This window comes from Cololabis saira, chromosome 9 (assembly GCF_033807715.1).
Source record: "Cololabis saira isolate AMF1-May2022 chromosome 9, fColSai1.1, whole genome shotgun sequence".
Lineage (NCBI taxonomy): Eukaryota > Metazoa > Chordata > Actinopteri > Beloniformes > Belonidae > Cololabis > Cololabis saira.
Window position 1 is genome coordinate 10,097,620 of NC_084595.1, and position 21,644 is coordinate 10,119,263.

The following is a 21,644-nucleotide window of genomic DNA, read 5'->3' on the forward strand; positions in this document are numbered from 1 at the left end:
ATTTCTCTTTGGTTTACCCTGTACTTTGTTTTTCTCACCTTCCTTTTGTGTCACCATTGTATAAAATACACACAATTTTTTTTTTTTTTTAAACATTTTTCCTTTAACAACCTGTCGGAGTAGTCGTATGATTAAATGTTGAATAATGATACAATAATACGTTTTTAAGTTTTTATCCTGATAAATAACTTTGTATTTTAAAATGACCAAAATATATTTTCAAGTGGGTTTATACAGACTTGGATTACTGTATTCCATTAGGTGTGTTATTATGATTTTTTATTTATTTAACATGTGTAAATATAATTTTTACAACTGCATATCCTCAAAGCAGACAAAGTTTTGCGCCCCCCCCCCCCAGAGATCTCTAGCGCCCCCCCAGGGGGGGCCCGGACACCAGGTTGGGAGACACTGCCATAGAGTACTATAGATGGTACAAATCTATAAGGTAAAAAAGAGCAATAAGAATAATCCACAATGCCGACTACAAGGAACACACAAACCCATTATTCCTGAAGTCCAAAATACTCAAATTTATGGATATTGTGGGCTATCAAACAGCGCAAATAAGCAAAAAATGATCTGTAACCAACAAATATACAGAAATGATTTAGTAGTAATTATTAAGTAGTAAGTATTTAGTTCATGAGGGAAGATATGGTTTAAGGGGCAAAAGTAATTTTAATGTCACATTAATACGCACAAACAGGAAAGGTTGTTGTGTTTCAGTCAGCGGGGTGAGGCTATGGAACAAGTTTTCAATGGAATTAAAGCAATGTCCAAATATTAAACTGTTTAAAATAAAATACAAAGATATTATTTTTCAGAGGTACAGGGATGAGCAAAATGCTTGGGTGCAATGATACAGTGTTTATTTTTTATTTATCTATTTTTATCCTTATTTTCTTACACTAGTCAGTAGCTTATGTTGCTACAATGTTTTTATTGTCTTGTTTTGATTGTTTTTGTTTTTTTATTTGTATTTATTTTAATTTTATTTTTTTTATTATGTTTGCATAATGTTATGTTCGCATGTGTTAGCTAGTCATATTGAAGGAGAGGGGGTGAGAGTTTATAAGTTTTACTTCTTCTCACTCCCTTTCGAATATGTACTTTGTTATGTCTCATGTTAAGACGATTGTCTTATTTTCTTTCTTTTTTTATATGATTCATATTCGAAATAAACACTACTACTACTACTACTACTACTACAAATACCATCCCACCTGTAACGTGTGGTAGAGGCAGCATCATGAGGCGAGCTTGCCTTCCTGGCTCCCCCTTTCTCTTGGTAAAATCAGTTCCCAATTTAACTTAAGCTCAACTTCCTACATGAAGATGCCAGCATGGTTTTCCAACACCTGAAGTTTAGTGGAAATTGATCCAGCAGGACCTCAGCAATGAAGTAAATGGATCTTCAAACGTCAGCCTGTTGGATTGGCCAGACCGTAGCCCCATAAAGATCCCATGAAACGACTTCAAGGAAGCAGTTCACACGAGACGTGCTACCAATGGATGACTTGAAGCGGTTCTGGAAGAGGAGACGCTCAAAAATTCCTCCTGAATGTTATTCAGCTCGGTTCCCAAGCCAGTTAAAGTGCTTGCTTTTCTTTCGTTGCGATCATTTCATTCGTTTACAATCTATGTGATCAACTAAGCGAACCAGCTGCCAGCTTCAGCAGATGTGAGGGCTGTTTTGATCATATTGATCATTTCACCTGATTGTGGGCTCAGAAACTGCTAAGCCTCAGTCATAAAATGTCAAAAGCATTCCTTTAGGTTTGCTGTGTTAAAAAAAGAAAAAAGAAAAAAAGACTTGGCATAAGAATTCCAGCGCTGAGTAGTTTTTGGCTCTGGAATATCAGTTTCTTCTTTCAAATGTCTGCATGCTGCAGGAGAGACAGACAGTAAGAGAAACTGGGAGCACAGGAGATTCAGAGGCAGCTCAGTCTGTCGGTGTGTTTGTGCACGTTCCTGGAAGCCACAGCTCCTGTTGGCACGTCGCCCTCCTCTGCCTTTTAACCTTCCCAGCTCAATGTGTTTATATCTTTGGGTTCTCTCCTTTTCGGTCCCTGTGCAAATATTTTCAAATGCCACTGAAGAATGTCCTGATCCTGTTGAAGCAGTGGAGCCGTCTTATTCAGTGAGGATCACTGCTTATTTCTTTATTACTTCTTCTTCTACAGCTGACACTTCATGACAATGCTGTCCAGCCCTTCTTCTTCTTCCAATTCTACCATTTAAGAGCAAAAACCCACGTGAGGATTCATTTATTATAATCTACATATGACACACACTTTTCCAGACAGAGACATTAAACAGTAGCACAAAGGTAAATAAGTAACATAGCTTATTTGTATAACTCACTCAGAAATATTTCAGGGTCAAGTATCGTTAATTCTTTGTTGAGTTGAGGAATGCTGGCGAGAAATAAAGCTGTGTCGTAATGCAGGAGTCCCCGTGGCCCAGTGTGTTTCCACCAGTGGGCTCAGTCAGTCTGCAGGGCCCCCCTCTGATTCCCACATATATATTACTGCATTCTTTTTATTTTATACATAAATTAACAGAAAATATAGTCTGGCCAGGATGTGACGAGGAAAGTGTAAACTACACAAACGTAACGTTGTTGCAGAAGACTGCAGCAAGTAAAGGAGAGGTAGATAAGTTTGCATCATTCACATTTCTCTGCACTAAGGTATAAAGTGGATTTATAAAGTTTAAAAAGACATTAGTCATTAATAAGATGATGATGACTTTCCATAGCGAATCTGGTATTATGCAAAAAATATGCGCTGCACATTTCTGAGTATATCAGCAGGCTGATAAAACGTGGTCCTGTGGTCAGGAATTAAACCTTTATTGTAATTCCTTTAGTTTCATCAGGTTCACTCTGTAAATACTTATTTCCCCATGAATGATGAATCACTTTGTAATACCAAACAAGAGCACTTTTCCAACGTCTGTTGGTAAAGGATCTGTGATAAATCACAGTGACTTTCATGATGATTTGTTGTGAATTAAAAGTACACCAGATAGTCCCAACAGGCAAACAAACCGCAGTTATGATTCATCCACAATGTGCCCGTTAATGGGAAACGTTGCTTCTGCTTTGCAGAGTTCCTGTAGTTACATTTATACAGGATGAAGAGTGTCAAGGAATAAGAACCCAGGATATTTCAGTTTCGCTTGATTTCTCATCAGCTTTTTATACCCATTTCCATTACCCATACCCATTTCCACACTTTGTTTTTTTCACACACAAAAAAAAACAAGAAACAGTTGGGACCATACAGCTTTTACCATGTGTAACATTTCCATTCTTTAGATATTTAGATGTGCTGTGGTGTTGAAGAAGCCGAGTGGTGAAGCTTTTCTGGTGCCGTCTGCCCCATTCTTCCAGGAAACGGTTTGTATAGATGTCTTGGTTTGTTTCATACGTCAGCGTATTGGGGCCCAGACAGGACAGCAGTCAGCCCAGTCCAGTAACTGAGTCCTTTTCCTCCTCCATCATACTTTTGTAATATGTGTGGAACTGCCCCCCCCCCCGAATTAAATTGTTGATCGAAGAATCAACATCTTTAAGACAAAAAGAAAAAAGTGGGCCTGAAGACAGTATGATGTTGCTGTAATGGAGGCCACAGCAACCGTAACTGTAACATGTAGTTTAAGAGTTAGGAATGATTGGGCTTAAATGACATCTGACCAAACAGGACTGTTTATATTAAAACACATTCACACAAAGATGAAGAAGGGTTACAAAGAGGTTAGCTTTTTTAAGACCTGGTTTTGTTGTATAAAAGGTGTTGGGAACAAAAAATAAATAAACATCTACAGTAGCACTAACATGTTTTTCCTCAGTAAAAAACGCAATTTATTTTGTCATTTTTGCTTCAACATCATCCTGGCTCTTTTTTTTTCTTTTCTCTTTTGTGGCCGCTTTTTTGTTTGGGCTTGCTAAATATGATGCTACGCTATTTTTGTCGTCTATTTTCTTTTGTTTACTTTTGAGAACTTTTGCTGAAAACTCACATCACGTCACGGCGTCATCATGCACTTAACATAACACTGACAGGTAACCTATTAAGGTGATTGGACTATTCCATTCACAAAAACCGCTGATATTTACGCCTGCGGCTAGCCATTATAACTTCCTCATCTCCGCTATCGTTATGCTACCAAGCTAAGCGAAGCAACCAGCTGTTTGCATTAACCAAGGGTTGGCTAAACGCAACTGTAAATGTTGACTTCCCCAACATCTCAACGTGATGATTGACACGCGGTGGGCATGCTGGGCTTCTGGAGCAACATGGCTGCACCCGTATCAAGAAAAACGCAGATGCATCTTTGAGAAGTGCCACTTTGGCTGCAAATGATGATGTTTCACCAGAACACAAAAACACAAGTGAGCAGGATAAAGACAGCTTACTCCAAAAAAGATCTGTAGCACTGATTTGTTTGACCTTAAAATATACATTTCCTGATGATTCTGATGGTCCATACCAAACTCATCCAAGTCCGCAGATGCCAAGACCATCTCTGGACAAGGTCAACGTGGACCTTTTCCTTTTGAACAGTTACAATACACATTGTATTGTTGAACGTAGCTCCACGCTGTCGTGTTTGACAAAGGTTTTGGTCATGTGGATACATCAACTTTTGATGATGCAGTGATGTTTGAAGCTCTGAGGTGTCCAGCGTAGAAATGCACCTAGCCCTTTATGCTTGGAAAGTCGTTTACTCTGCTTGTTGGAGGAGGTTTTACAGTGTCGAAGGAGAAACTTCCCATCCAACCTTCACTGAGAAAAGTTGTTTTTAAACATTTCAGGATTTTCTTACCTTTCTCTGTCCATCTTGCCTCCACAGAGACTCAAAGCCCCTCATGAATACTATAAAGCAAATTGCAACATTTCCCACATGCTGGACCACCTTCCTTTGGACCAAGAACGGAAAAAAAGCAGTAAAATAAAAGTGACAAGAAAAAAAAACCATAAACTATTATGGGTTCATACTGTCAAGACATAAAAGTAAAAGTAAATTCAACAATCACTTCTTTATTTGCATTTTCTAAATCACGGCAAACTTTCCTGTCTTCATTTGTCATTCTGTGATTATTTTAGAAAAAGTCATATTAGGACAAAAAAACCTCTCGGTTTGGATCTGTTGAGCTATATGAGGCTCGTAAAAATGTTAACTGAGGCTACGCTCCTGCTTGCTTGTTTTTATTGATTTTATGTAAAGCAAACTCTTGTATGAAATGTGCTATATAAATTAAGTTTTACTTACTTACTTACTTCAGTTGCTCACGTGAGTATAAAGACGTCATGCTACCCTAGGAGAGTCAAGATGTAAAAACAAAAACTAAATTAAAAATAATTTTTTTTTCTTTATAGCTAACACTTGTAATATCTCACTACATGGAAGATGTATTAGATCAGGGGTCGGCAACCCGCGGCTCTAGAGCCGCATGTGGCTCTTTAGCGCCCCCCTAGTGGCTCCTGGAGCTTTTTCAAAAATGTTTAACCTTTTTTTTCCATTTTTTTTCTTTTTTTTTCCTTTTTTCTTTGTTTATTCTTTTTTTAATTCTTTTTTTCTTTTTTTTCTTCCTTTTTCTTTTCCTTTTTAATCTCGACATTTCAACTTTTTTCTCGACATTTCAACATTTATCTCGAAATTTCAACTTTTTTCTCGAAATTTTGACTTTTTTCTCAAAATTTTGATTTTTTTCTCGAGATTGTACTTCAACATTCATCTCAACATTTTGACTTTTTTCTCGAAATTTTGACTTTTTCCTCGACATTTCGACTTTTTTCTCGAAATTTTGACTTTTTTCTCGACATTTCGACTTTTTTCTCGAGATTTTGACTTTTTCCTCGACATTTTGACTTTTTTCTCGACATTTCGACTTTTTTCTCGAAATTTTGACCTTTTTCTCGACATTTCGACTTTTTTCTCGAGATTGTACTTCAACATTTATCTCGACATTTTGACTTTTTTCTCAAAATCTTGTCTTTTTCCTCATCATTTCAACTTTTTTCTCGACATTTTGACTTTTTCCTCGACATTTCGACTTTTTTCTCGACATTTTGCCTTTCGCCATTTGCCTGCATTATAAGACTTATACGAGACTTTTCATTTTTTGCGGCTCCAGACATATTTGTTTTTTGTGTTTTTGGTCCAATATGGCTCTTTCAACATTTTGGGTTGCCAACCCCTGTATTAGATGAACCTTTATCTTATAAATATTGTTCATGTAGTGCACAATGATTAGTTCACTGCTCTCATGAAGCATCAGAAGACGGTACTCTAACCCGCAGGAGACGTCTGGCCCGTTCCCACGCTCTCTCCGTCTCCTCTGCAGCAGCAGGGGCGGAGAGGACACATCTGCTGCAGCCGGGCAGATACGCAGCTGATGATTACCGCAGGTAAACTCGCTTATTACTGCACAGAAAATGACGGGCTGCAGCAGCCAACAGGGACAACAACATTAACATTTCACCAGGCCACAGTCACTGCACACTCGTTTCTGATAAACATGACATAAATGTTTCAACAAGGCAGAAAACTGAAATTTCTCTGGAGGTAAATAAACGGTGAATGTGGAGGTAATGTGATTTGTGTGCACAGCTGGAACTTTCTTTACACTTATTTCTATATTGTTGGCAAACGTTGCTGTACAGTGTAAGCGTTTTAAGCTCTGAAGTGTTTCAAACGCAGCCAAAATCCTGAAGTAGGAAACTGGCTTTTTACTCTAAATCAGGGAGAGGAAAACTTAAATCTACGACTTGCCTGTTTGTTTAGACAGGTGAACAAGTGCTAATGAAGTCTTTTGCTGCTTCTCAGAGGACTGTTTGTTCTTTGATAGAGATGTACAGCTTTATAAATTGTAATTAACTGCTCATACCAATTCTATTTTCAAAGAAAGAAACACCCTCTCTCCCTGTGGTGCAGATATATTTAAAATGAGCCTTCTCCTGCTACTTAACATCTAAAGTTGACTTGAGATTTTTTGCATTAATGGATGCATTCCTCAAGTCCTTTGTTGATGCTGCATAATGATCTGTTTTTTCAAATTAAAGGCTACCTAATCAACTGGCAGTTATAAACAGTTTTAATGAACCACTTTACAGGAGTTTCTCTTTACAAGTTTCCCTCGATGAGAAGAAATGTCGAGACGGGCCCACACGTCCAAGCGCTGAAAAAAAACCCACAAAAATAAAGAGATATTTTATGAGAACACGCAGAGTCTTAACAGACAAGCTGTCAGGGACATTTTCCACCCTACATGTGAGCCACGCGTAACAAAAAAGCTGGAGAAGTTAACAAGCCTGCAGCAGTTTATTCAAATATTAAAAGAGTGAAACTTTGAAGAGGCTGTTTACATGGGGTCATGGAGGACACGCTGGCCGTGCTGAGCGCACAAGGCAGACATGGGGGAGAGACACTGGAGAAGCCACCTTTTCATACTTGAGATCAGAAAAGCTCATATAGTGCGAGCAAACTTGTAAAAAACATTTACACACAGATGAAAAGTTGTTAAAGTTCCTACAAACTAGCACCAATCAGGAGACTTTTATGCATTCGTACCCTTCCTGAGAGCGATTTATTCTGCCATCGGACTCCTACAAGGTTCTGTTTTGGGTCCAGTATTATTTTTGTTGTATTTGATCCCCTTGGGAAAAATCATCCAGAGATTTCCTGATGTCTCTTACCACATGTTTGCGGATGATATTCAGCTTTACTGCTCTTTTAAGCTTACTGAGCTCCACAGGCTAAATTCCTTAGTTCATTGCTTGGTGGAGATAAAATAATGGCTAAGTGTGAACGCCTTGCAGCTAAATGTGGACAAAACTGAAACCCTGGTTATTGCCCCTGATGACTCCATTCCTGGGATTATCCAGTATTTGAGTGATTTGGGCCAGTCTGTTAAACTGAGCCTAAGAAGTGTTGTGTTTGACAAAGACGTCATTAGTGCAACACTGCAACAGCTGACAAGGAATTGCTTCTTTCATTTGAGGAATATCTCTAAACTCAGGAAAATGATTTGGAGCTGATCATTCACGCATTTGTGTCTTTGCATTTGGACTATTGTAATAGTTTGTTTTCTTGTCTAAACAAGAAGGAACTGTCTCGCCTGCAGCTAGTGCAAAATTCTGCAGCAAGAATTCTTTTTTTGTTTTGATATTTTTATTAGGGGGTAAGGCACAGTTGAACAGGAATAAACAAAAAAAGATACAGTCTACCTCCTTTTTTTTTTTTGGATTAAGAACAGAACAAAAAATCCACACAAAATAATGACAAATACATGAAAATTATTATATTATTATATATAAGTAATATTTAAGTATTAAAGCTAAACAGTATGAATTAAAAAATAGATGAATAAAAAGGGGGAGAAAAAAAGAAAACAAAAAAAACCCAAAGCAAAAAAGAAAAAAAAAAAAAAAAACCCCAAAAACAAAAGAAAAGTAAATAAAAAGATAAATAAAAAGGAGGAAGAAAGAGTGGAATGAGAGAAGAGAGGGAGGGGGGATCCGTCAATCAGGAGGCAGGGACTGGAGAGAGTGGAAGAATGTAAGAAAGGGAAGCCACTTATTATAAAATTTGTTGCAACTACCCTTCAGTGAATATTTAATCTTTTCCAGCTTCAGAAAAAACATGGTGTCGTTGAGCCACTGGGTACTAGAGGGAGCCTTAGTCGACTTCCAGTGGAGAAGAAGGTGGCGTCTTGCCATGCAGCAAGAATTCTAGGATCAATTTTAAAATTCTGGTTTTAACTTTCAGAGCTTTGCATGGTCAGGCTCCATCTTCCATCAGCGATCTGATCCAGCCCTACACTCCAGCTCGGGCTCTGAGGTCTGTGGATCAGAATCTGCTGATGGTTCCTCGTACTCGTTTCCGGAGCAGAGGAGACCGATCCTTCCAGGCCGTTGCTCCCAGGCTTTGGAACGATCTTCCGCTCTCTCTGCGTTCCATGGAGTCTGTTGACTCCTTCAAAAGGCAACTAAAGACCTTTTTATTTGTGCAGGCTTTTGCCTAATTGTCTTGGGGCTGTTATGATTGTCAATGTGTTGTCTTGGCCTTTTAAACTTAAATTTGTATGTATCTTTTAACTGTGTTTTTATTGTAACTGTGAAGCGCTCTGTGACCATGGTCTGTGAAGGGCGCTGTACAAATAACATTTACTTACTTACTAGTCAGCTGCATTTATGACTTGACCCCAAAAGAATTCTAACAAAAGGTTTTTCAGTGGATTATTGTAGTACTAGGTGTACTTAATGACATCCTAAAAGTCTACCAAAACTTAAAAAACAATGAAAAAAAACATAAAAAAAAAAAAAAAAAAAAAAACAACTATAGGGGTTAGCGGTACTGAGCCTTCACGTGGCGACCCTGTTTTGACTAATTTCACAGTACCACACTGTAGTAGTCAATGGATTTTTTTAGACTACAGGTATAAAGGTATAAAGAAAGCTCCTGAATACAGGATTAGAAATAGAAGTGAAACTGGAAATTGTACATTTAATATAGATATGTTCATAACCGATTTCATAACCGTTTTATTAAATGTTAAATGTGCATGGCTAATAATGTTACTATAATTTAAATATTCTAATTAGATGCTTTTATCAAAAAACATGGGGTTTGGCACCAAAAATGCTTGCCTCTGTTAAAGAATAAGGAGCAATGGTTATTTTATTGGCGCATATTCAATGAGATACGCCTAATTTGCATAGTTACACATACAATTTCAAAAAACTTCCAATGCAATTTTTTTTGTCTCCATGTAAGTAATTAACTGGGGAAGTTTCATGATGATATCTGTTTGTTAAAATGTTTACCCTATTCACCTGGGATTTCTTGGCCACCTTGGTCGCCATCTTGAAAAATACACCTTTCTGGTGGTCAGATTTTGGTAGACTTTTAGGATGTCATTAAGTACACCTAGTACTACAATAATCCACTGAAAAACCTTTTGTTAGAATTTTTTTGGGGTATGATGTTTTTTTTTCATATATGCAGCCGACTATACTTATTTTAAACTCCTCACAAGCAAAAAAGGCCCCAATTCCTTGATACATAAATCTCCTGCTACAAAAAGAAAAATAAAGCACACACTGATATAATCTACATGTCAAACTAGTATGCGCCACACACAGGCTGTTTACATCCACCTCTTACTCCAGGACCGATGCTGAGAGGCGCCGTCAGCTGACCTCAGATATGAAAGTGACCCTCCCTCTATTCTGATCCTCTCCAGGCTCCGAGACTCCACACTGACGCCCGTGCTGCTCTGCACTATGTGCCATATTTCCTTCGGAGGCCTGGAAGTCATCAAGCATTGTCCCAGTGATCGTCATTTATTGTGGCATAAACAAGCATCCGTCAGACACCAACAATGAATCACAGTTTTAAATGATCCAGGAACAAGAACTATACACGGTGGACTGGGACCAGATTTAGCTGTTTCCAGGTCGTGTGTCTGATTCTGTCCCTAACTCTGAACAAGTTGGATATAGGACATAGAAATGTACCATTTGAAGGAAAAGTACGGTCATCTCTTCAATATGACAGAGACATCTCTCAAAAAAGCTGCAACAGGATGATATTTGCCATTTCTTAACATGTTGTCTTCTTTTAATAATAACACACAATGAGTAAGATTTTAGCTACTCAATAGTCCTGGATCCTGTTTATTTGTGTCACAATGTTTTAGGAAGGAAGGAAGGAAGGAAGGAAGGAAGGAAGGAAGGAACGATGGATGGATGGATGGAAGGAAAGAAAGAATGAAAAGAAGGAAGGGACAAAAGAAGGAAGGAAGGAAGGAAGGAAGGAAGGGAGAAAAGAAGGAAGGGAGGAAAGAAGGAAGGAAGGAAGGAAGGAAGGAAGGAAGGGAGAAAAGAAGGAAGGAAGGAAAGAAGGAAGGAAGGAAGGGAGAAAAGAAGGATGGAAGGAAAAAGAATGAAAAGAAGGAAAGAAAGAAGGAAGGAAGGGAGAAAAGAAGGAAGGAAGGAAGGAAGGAAGGAGGAAGGAAGGAAGGAAGGAAGGAAGGGAGAAAAGAAGGAAGGGAGAAAAGAAGGAAGGGAGGAAAGAAGGAAGGAAGGAAGGAAGGGAGAAAAGAAGGAAGGGAGGAAAGAAGGAAGGAAGGGAGAAAAGAAGGATGGAAAGGAAAGGAAGAATGAAAAGAAGGAAAGAAAGAAGGAAGGAAGGGAGAAAAGAAGGAAGGAAGGAAGGAGGAAGGAAGGAAGGAAGGGACAAAAGAAGGAAGGAAGGAAGGAAGGAAGGGAGAAAAGAAGGAAGGGAGGAAAGAAGGAAGGAAGGAAGGAAGGAAGGAAGGAAGGAAGGAAGGAAGGAAGGAAGGAAGGAAGGGAGAAAAGAAGGAAGGAAGGAAAGAAGGAAGGAAGGAAGGGAGAAAAGAAGGATGGAAGGAAAAAGAATGAAAAGAAGGAAAGAAAGAAGGAAGGAAGGGAGAAAAGAAGGAAGGAAGGAAGGAGGAAGGAAGGAAGGAAGGAAGGAAGGGAGAAAAGAAGGAAGGGAGAAAAGAAGGAAGGGAGGAAAGAAGGAAGGGAGAAAAGAAGGAAGGGAGGAAAGAAGGAAGGAAGGGAGAAAAGAAGGATGGAAAGGAAAGGAAGGGAGAAAAGAAGGAAGGGAGAAAAGAAGGAAGGGAGGAAAGAAGGAGGAAGGAAGGAAGGGAGAAAAGAAGGAAAGAAGGAAGGAAGGAAGGAAGGAAAGGGAAGAAGGAAGGAGAATTAGGTAATTTTGACCCGAAGACAGCACAAGGGTTAAATATGTGAATGATGTGAACAGGTTCAGCACCTCAGCTCTCCTACAGTGAAGCTGCTGTAGTGGATACAGCATGCCGTGTAGGACGGTACTGCTGAAAGATGAAGATCATCCATGACAGAGACAATCGCAGCAGATCTTCATCTCAAGCCTGTATGTTCTTTTCACCGTCCCTTGTTGAGGGGTGACATCCGCTGCAAACCTGAAATGAAAGAAAACACAGGAAAACACACAACAGGCACAGCGGCCTTTGGAATCTGCAAGACAGAAAACAAACGAACAGACACGAGAACAGGCAGAGACACAGACAGCAACCATTTCTGCTCTCTAAAACTGAATCAAGACCAGGCTACTGACGCCGTCACCGTCATTTTGGAAAGTTGAAAAGGTCGATTTGAGTTCAAATAGTTGTTTTTAGTTTTTCCATTTCCATAAATTTGCCCCTTTCTTGTAAGTTACGTCTTAGTTTTTTCTGTCTTTTAAAGAACCCTCTTTGTTTTCTTTCCTTTTCCATCACCGAGACCTTTGACACAGAGTAACACCCAGGTCCTCCCAAACAAGGGCGAAACATACTTTCCCAAAACCACACGGGCCATTTTGCCCTCTGCATCCGTCTGTACGAGCTGTCGGACCGGTGGATCCCAGCAAACTATAGCCTGAGCTATTATGAGCTATAGCTGGCAACATGTACCGTTGGATGTAAGGTAATAAAAGATATTGCTGCTGCGGTCTTGGCTTTGATGTAGTTGAGAGTCCTTGTTCTGAATCGCACAAACAGGACGCTTACCGCTGAGTTTAACAGCAACAAATGCACACAGCATATATAGTGTTTCATATGCACACCAGGTATATTAGCTCAACTTACAGAAGAGGTTTTGTGCTTAAATTTGAGTCTGAACTGAAATTTGGAAGGTGAAGCCGTTCCAGCTCTGTGCTGCTCTCACTCCCCTCCCGTATGTTTTTACAGGTGCACACGTGATGTATGTGTTCAGCCACTGTGTGACTGAGCACTGACCCATTTCCAGCATTTGGCTCGCTGGCAGTGCTGCCTCTGTCCAGAGCAAAGAGACCAGGACGCTGGGCGAAAAACACGCCTATAGCTATTGGGATGAAGGTGTGACTCATTCAGCTCTACTAAGGTTCTTTTATTAAAGCTATTCACATTCATTTACAGATATAAAAAAACTTTACCAATCAACATTCAGAAAAGATTTGAAAAAAGAGAAAGCAAGTATAACTTAAAAGAAACAGAGATTTAAAAAAAACCAAGATGCAGGATTAAATTGATGGAACGTTGTGTTTCTGTGAAAGGAATCAGTTTATGGAACAATCTGAATAAAGAAAACAAAGAATCCAAATCAAAGATTACATTCAAAAGAACAATTAAAGCCTATGTTAAGTAAATATAATGAAATATGTTAGTTAAGTTTGATTGACATACCCATAGACGGCGGTAATTTTATTTTATTTTAGTTTTTTATTTACTTAGTTGTTGTTGTTTTTTTTAATTTGTAATTTATGTCATTTGTGAATTTATTTCTTGGAAAAAGGGGCAGATTAGATAAGATTCTTCTTCTTTCTGCTCCCTTTTCATTCACAATCATAGTCATAGTATATTTATATCATAGTTATATTATATTTATGATAGAGCTTACATTTGGTATCAAACAGGTTATTTTTGTAAAAAGGATATATATTTATTTATTTATTTATTTATAGAAATTAGTGTAGAGTATAAAGCGTAAATACAGGCATATAATTTATGTTTAGTTGTGGAAAGGGGGTTGGATTAAATAAGTTTATACTTCCTCCCACTCCTTTTCGAACATGTAACTGAAATATGTTTTTTTATGTCTTTTTTTTTTCTTCTTTATGTGGCGGAATGCCCACCTTTATTTGTTTCTCTCATCTTTTTTTCTTGTTTTTTTTATATATACATATTCGAAATAAATAAAAACGAATGAACGAACGAACAATTTATGAACATTTGTATTTGTATTTGTATTGAATTGTTTGATTTATTTTTTGAATGAAATAAAGAATAAAATGAAAAAAATGAAATGAAATATCTAAATATCTACAAATCCTGAAAGCATGCAAATCATTTTAAAAGTTCTGCTTTTGTGATCAGAACCATCTGAACGGAAATTTAACCAAACCGAGTAATGGCAAGCAAAAATCCTCTGAGTGGTAACCATGGTAACATCAACGTGAGTGTATCTGACAGGACAAAGGGAGCTTTGCTGTCAGGAGAGAAATGAAACCTAATATTTAGCTTACATTACCACCTCGCCCACTTCAAGCACATTAAGTTCTGGACGGTGTCACTGTGTCCCTGAAGGCGTCCCGCTCTCGTTCCTCATCACTCCCCATCTCTCTCCTGACCCACACGTAACTGTTGCAGCTGCAGATGACCAACAAGAGACTGAGGAAGGTGGTGTACTTTAAAAATCTGGATGACAACATTGTCAATGACATATTTTATGTTTCAGCAAAAGAAGGAAAGAAAGTTTTTTTTTTTTTAATTTGATTGTCACGAACACTGATTTTACTGCAGAGTGCTGGAGAGAGCAGGCCTCCTGTTTTAAAGGATGAAGCTACTGGATTAGCACTTCTCTAAATGGAGAAGCGTAGGAGATGTTCTCCCTGTTTTTATTCTGTTCTATATTATTATTCTAATGAGTGCCCTTCATTTCTGAAAAGTGCTGCTACTGTAAACCATTGCAGGACGAATAACGGTTATTCTATGACAGGGGTCGGCAACCCGCGGCTCTAGAGCCGCATGTGGCTCTTTAGCGCTCCAGGAGCTTTTTCACAAATGATCTATTTTTCCTTTTTTTTTTTTGCTTTTTTCTTTTTTCCTTTTTTAATCTCGACATTTCGACATTTTTTTCTCGAAATTTTGACTTTTTTCTCGACATTTCAACTTTTTTCTCGAGATTGTACTTCAACATTAATCTCGACGTTTCGACTTTTTTCCTCGAAATTTCGACTTTTTCTCAACATTTTGACTTTTTTTTCTCCCTTTTTTTCTTCTTTTTGTTTATTTTTTTCCTTTTTTTCTTTTTGTTTATTTTTTCCTTTTTTTCTCTTTCTTTGTTTATTTTTTTCTCGTTTCTTTTTCTTTTTTTCTTTCTCTCTTTTTTTTCTTTTTCTTTTTTTCTCTTTTTCTTTTTCTTTTTTTTTCTTTTTCTTCCCTTTTTTCCCTTTTTGTATTCCTTTTTTCCTTTTTTAATCTCGACATTTTTTTCTCGAGATTGTACTTCAACATTAATCTCGACATTTCGACTTTTTTCTCGACATTTCGACTTTTTTCTCGACATTTCGACTAAGTGAATAATAATTAAAAAAATCTTCCCCCAGTTATAACTAATATAGAAACATGCAGCATGTGTTGTCTTCATTCTAAGGCTTGTACAAGTAATTTTTTGCGGCTCCAAACATATTGTTTTTTGGTCCAATATGGCTCTTTCAACATTTTGGGTTGCCGACCCCTGTTCTATGAGGACAAAAGGCGTCTGGGACTGACTGTTTTTGCAGCTTTAATATGTTCTGGCTGTGACAGCCTTTCCAGCACGACTTCCAAGCATGCCACTAGATGTCTCCTGTTCATCCGGACCATCACACTCAGCTCCCACAGTCTCCCTCTGCATCGATACACAAATACACATGAACTTTAATTTATCATTGCCAAGACACAGAAGCCCAGAGGACAATCTTATCAGCCAGAGGACAATATGTCAGATTAAACCCAACATGTCATTACATTTTGCAGTGAGCGCAGAGCCAGAATAAACGGAGCAAATATGGTTTAGGCTGCCAACACGACAGACACTGAAATTTGATATGCAGATTTTATGAACCTTGGACAGCATGTCCAGCCACAGAATCACTTTCATTAGAAAGCACACAGACTGAAATGACTTGGCACAGGCAGTAAAACGCAAGCAAAGACAGTCATGTCATAGGTCCTTCTGTCCAGTTGTCTGAACCTCAGTTTGTCCCAACACAATGTGCAACCACAGCCTGTACAGCCAGTACTCGCCATCAGGCCAGCTGACAGTCTTGCCTGGACCCCGGACAAAATAATCTAAGATGGGCCCCCCTGCGCTCCCGGATCTCTCCTTCTCCCTCTGCTCTTCAGGTTTTTATACAAGCTAATTGACGTCAACATTAGAGCTAGCCAGTTAGGTTAAGTTACAAGGTTGGTAAACGTTGGCTTCTGTTTCTTACCTTGCTCTACACTGACTTTATTAATTCCAGCTTCACCGTCACCACCCTTTTTAAAATATTTGTGTAGAGAATCTCTGAGGCCTCTATTTTCTTCTTCTCTTCTTCTCTTTTCTCTTCTTTTCTGAGCACCGGACTTGTGCTGACATTTTGTACCGGACATTTTAAATGATAACATCAAATTTTGATCAGCGGCCAAAACATTTTTGTGTTGGACGTTCTTGACCACAAGGACAATTAGGAAGAAAACAAATAACAAGCTTTTATTTAACTCAAATACTACATATTTTTCCAAAAATAGGCGTATTTTGAAACATTTTGAAAAATTATTCCATAATTTAATGAGAATTACATTTTTTTTTTTTTTTTTTTCAGTTCTGGCCCCCCCCCTACCCTGGGCCCGGGATAACAGACCCGTTTGTCCCCCCCCTATCGCACCTTCTTCTCATTACTACTTTCCTAAAAGTCCTCTTCGTATCCTTCTTCATGTTTATCATTGATTTTACTGTGTTTATTCAAATGGAATGAAATGCTCAACTAAACTGAAATGAAGTCTCCACCCCGACGCATTCCCAGAAGAAAGTTAAGGAAGTTTTGCAACTCAGAAGGTGCAGCGGTTGTTCGTCAGTCAGAACATATTTGGATCAGTCCACAAGTTCCTGATTCTACGAATCAAAGTGCTTACAAGGTTTTCAAATCATTCCTTACTTAGAAGTCACTTTGAATTAAAGAAACTCCTAAATAAATGTAATGTAAAGTAAAGTTCATTGTGTGGGGGGGAATCATGTTTCCACTGATTGTTCTCCTCACGGGCTCGTCGCTGCCAAACACAAATACATGTCGACTTTAATCTGACGGTCCTGACAGAGATGGACGTTGAAAAGCAAAGCTTTAAGCATGAATGTGATTTTACCCGCTCGCATTCGGGGCGAAGTGAATGGTGTTCTGTTAGCCGGCCCGGCCCACGAGTCCACCTGCCAGACGTCTCCTTCTTGGCTGTTAAATGCTTGGGAGTGGTGTGTGAACCCGCCGTTCTGCCAGCTTCCTGCTCAGCAGCCCCAAGACAGAGCTCTGTGTTCGCCGGCTGCCCGGCCGAGAGCGGTTCCCACACCTGAGCGCTAATGGGCCGATGAGGCTGATTAGTGCTGGCAGACGTTGGAGCGGGACTGCTGGACAGGGAGCAGTTGTTTATTGCTGTGGGGATACTACGTTCATGGCTGCAACCACTGCAGTCCCCCCCCTGCCATACTTCCTCGGACAAGGCCAAACATTATGAGCTCAGAGAATCGTTGGTGGGGCTTTAGTACTTCCTTTTAGCTAAAACAGCAGATGTACCGTCAAGCGGGAATCAGACAGGCAGCTTGATTGTGTAGTATTGACACTCTAGTGGTGAAGACTGAAGCTAACATCAGATTTTGGACTTTAAATACTTGCATCTGTGATTAAATAAACTAACTCCAACATTTTCTTATCTACATGCTGTGACTTGTATATGCTCTCTTATCAAACTGCTAGGGGTGTAACGATACACTAATCTCACGATACGGTACGATACACGATATTGAGGTCACGATAACGATACGATATTATAGCAGTATTTTTTTAACAACCTTGAATGAGGAACATATGAATGGAAAAAATTGTCTTTTATTTGAAAGACACAAAATACAAAACAATGCTGTGTGTTTGCCCTATTGTTACAGTTTGTAATGCTTTATAACTGTTTAAGTTTAAAGAGAAAGCCAGGCCAACCATTTTCCACAAACTGAACTAAAAGTAAATGTCAGGTTTGCATTATGCATCTTCAGTTTCATACAAGTAAAAATATTTTGCCACAAACTGAATAGTTTCTCTCATCTATGATTTGACTTTTTTCTTTTCCAGAAATTTAACAACTAAAATTAAATAAATAAATAAAAGTAAATAAATACATACAATTTTACATCATAAAAAAGATTGATTCATGCTCACCTTAAGTGTAAGAGGAGATTTATTTTTGTTAAGGTTATTTTGGTAATTCAGGGTTCATTATTTTATAAATATATTCTTTATATTGTGATGTAAATCAGGGACTATAATGACACTAGTCAGTTTATCTGTAGTGATTAGTCTGTTTTAGATTGGGCGGAGTGATACGCCACAGTACGGCACTAGGTGCTGTGTTGATGTTCTAAAATCCTACACTGTTGAGGGACATTGAAGTACACGCAAACTCACGCAGAAGTTGTCCCCGTGTTTATCCTACTCACGACCCCAAAAAGGTTTAATTTAACTCTACACCAGACTTAAAAGTTCAGAGCTCAAAACCCTGCAAGAGTCCCGTGATCGGGACCGCAAAACGGTACTACTTTCTTCTGAGTGGAGTAAGATTTTGGTCCGTGGGTCGAGGCGCGGTCGGATGCGCGTTACTAGTCAACACAATAGATTAATATTAATAACCCAATATCGCGCTACAGTTTGTCACCTCCACGACACGTATCGTGAAGTTTTTGTATAGCGAAATTTCGTGGCACGATATATTGTTACACCCCTACAAACTGCGCACGGAGCCGATGCCAAATATTCGCAAAATGTTGGTAAATCCCTTTAAGGGCACAGTGTGACTTTGAGATGTAATGAATTCAGAGTAATGTTCTTTTCTAGGAGTTAATTGTGATCCACAACACTCCTCCGGCAGCGCTGCTGCAGAGCAGGACGAAGAAATCTGGTAACCACACTCCCGATCTTTGGTTTGGTTTATCAGTGGAGCAACCAAACCCCCTGATATCACTAAAGCAGATGGAGGTCTGGACTTTCTTCACTGAAGCATAGGCCCGTCCTCAGGAGGCTCGGGAAAAGTGGTGGCAGCTGTTACGATCCCCACAGATTTGAGGTGTATCTCATATTTTGAAGCCTTCGTGCAAATCTTGAATCATCACTATTATTTTGATGTGTTCGCTCCTCTTCTCCTCCTGCATGCGAAGAGGAACATTTTGTTGCTGGGAGTGATTTTGTGGTGCGAGAAGAATTCACGGAGGCTGCAAGGAGCACAGATTTCGTGACTGGGACTACGAGCAGGGCTCCTTCCTGTCTCTCACAGGATGTGGGGTATCCTGTCTGGCAATGGTAGAAAAGAGCGCCTGGCTTCAAAGGCATGAGGAAGTGGTCAGGGGATGGAGAGAGGTAAGCAGGACAGGGGGAGCTGGCACACCAGGACTGAGCCCTGCAGCAACAAATGACCTCCTCAGCTGTCTGGTTCGTATTTAAAGCAGTTCGGTTCAAACCCAGTAAACACTCTGCATACATTCTTAGGTTTTTATAAGAAAGATTGTTTTTTCTTTCATTATTATCATTATTTTTGCAGAGATTTTTGGTCTTGGCTGGACTTTTATGAGACGTGAGCCATAATACTGCTTTGACATTTCAGATACTTAGTGAACTGCATGCACACAATGTCCAAGACTGTTTTCAGCTTAATGTTGTTAATAATCGAGCGAGGCTCGTTCCACTTCCTCCCTGCTGGTCCATGTTCTGTTTACAAGAGAGACGGCTGTCTGCAAGACACTTGCAAATCTTGACTTCAGAAGTATGTGCAGTTGGCTGTGGGAGTTGCACCATGTTCCACTGGCATCTGAGTCACACTACAGTCAGCAGCAAATGTGCCAAAAGGCATGCATTCTTCACACACACACGCACGCACGCACACACACACACACAGCAACTACATGCTACCTGCACTAAAAGCAGCAAATCGAGCAGAGAAGAGGGAGAAGAAACTCATTCCCAGATGACAGTTTGCATGCGACTGTAACGTTGGAGGCTTTTCAAATCATCGTGCGTCTCTGTGAGTTTCTGCTCGTCCTGCAGGCTCACATACACGCCATCAAAGGCTCGTCCTGAGAGAGGCAAAGAAGAAATCAAGTAATTTTCACCCTACAAGATGAAACACCTTTAGTCTTTGTTGTAAACACTTTTCCTGTCCACATATGTTTGGCATTAGCTCTCCGGCTCCCCACATTGGTGAAGATATTCAAAGACCTCTGAGGGGGCCTTAGCGAGTCCTGAGGCAGGAGAAAGACTATTTATAGACCGTGGTCTCAACAAGCTGCTGCTAATTAATCAGGTACGCTATGGAAGGAAAACACAGTGAAACACAGAGCAGGGAGACTTTCCTCTCCGCAGTGCCTTGCTTATGTGTGCTGCGTGTTACAACCGATAATTAAAGAGATATAAGGGAACGTCTCAGGGAGTCCACCTATAGGCGTGGAAGTTAAGCCATGCTTTGTCTCTTGCGGAGACACTTTCTCATTTTCAGAGGTGTCAAATAACGAAGTACAAATACTTTGTTACCTTACTTAAGTAGAAATTCTGGTTATCTATACTTCACTGGAGTAATTATTTTTCAGACGACTTTTTACTTTTACTCTTTACATTTTCACACAATTATCTGTACTTTTTACTCCTTACATTTTAAAAACAGCCTCGTTACTCTATTTCCTTTCGGCCTTTAAAAAAAAACTATCCAGTTAAATTGCTCCATCCGGATAGAGTGAATTTGGTTGTGGTTGTTTCAGATGTTCTTGTCCAGTTTTGTTCTTCCATCCGTTCCCTCAGATTCCTGCAACTAAACTTGGAGGTTTAAGGTTAGGATAAATGATAACATTCCTCTGAAGTTTGACTTTTTGCACCATTACAATACTTATAGGCAACTAGTCATCATATCTCCTGCTCTCTGAAACACATGTTAATGCTCAATAGTACACATATATGGTTCTTTAATATATTTGCATTATACTAAGATGCATTCATTTTCAATGGCTTTTTTCCCCCTTACATTACTTTTACTTTTATACTTTAAGTAGTTTTGAAACCAGTACTTTTATACTTTTACTTGAGTAAAAAACTTGAGTTGATACTTCAACTTCTACAGGAGTATTTTTAAACTCTAGTATCTATACTTGTACCTGAGTAATGAATGTGAATACTTTTGACACCTCTGCTCATTTTCTCCTCTGTCCTGACTTTCTTGAGTCCCTTAGTCGCCTCTGCCACATGTCCACCGCAGCTCTGTGAGCTGCTTTCCTTGTGTGGGACGGCGTCGTGAAGCCACATGTCTGCCAACGCAGGGTGTTGTCCCTAAATTTAAGATCGACAGAAAAATATGAAAATGATAGTCCATTATTAATTCAGCAGGGTCATTACACGGTATGGAAACATGCAAGTTTACCCACACCTTCAGGCACTAACGCACACAGACGTCATGTCATGTTGTTCTTGATTATCTCTCTCTTAGTGTCTTTGTTCAATTTTAATAACATGCAACAGATCTTAACAGCTTTTAGTGGCTGTTTGGAGAAAACATTCATGTCTTGTCAGTCTGTGTAATTTAAAGTGCTCCTTAAAGTGTCCGTATGTGTCAACACGTGATTCCAGCACAATCCCGACTAAGTGCTTAATTAGATTGTTAAGATGAAATCATACCATCAACAGCCGTTTAAACATCTTAATAACAGGATTCACTAGACGTCTTTCAGTAAATGCACTGAGGTAGATTCTCAGTCATCCAGGCCACCTCGAAGACTTGAAACAAGTTGTTCTTGACGACGACAACCAGCCTCCAAGGACAGGAGCCTGATTGTAGAAGGATAGTTGAA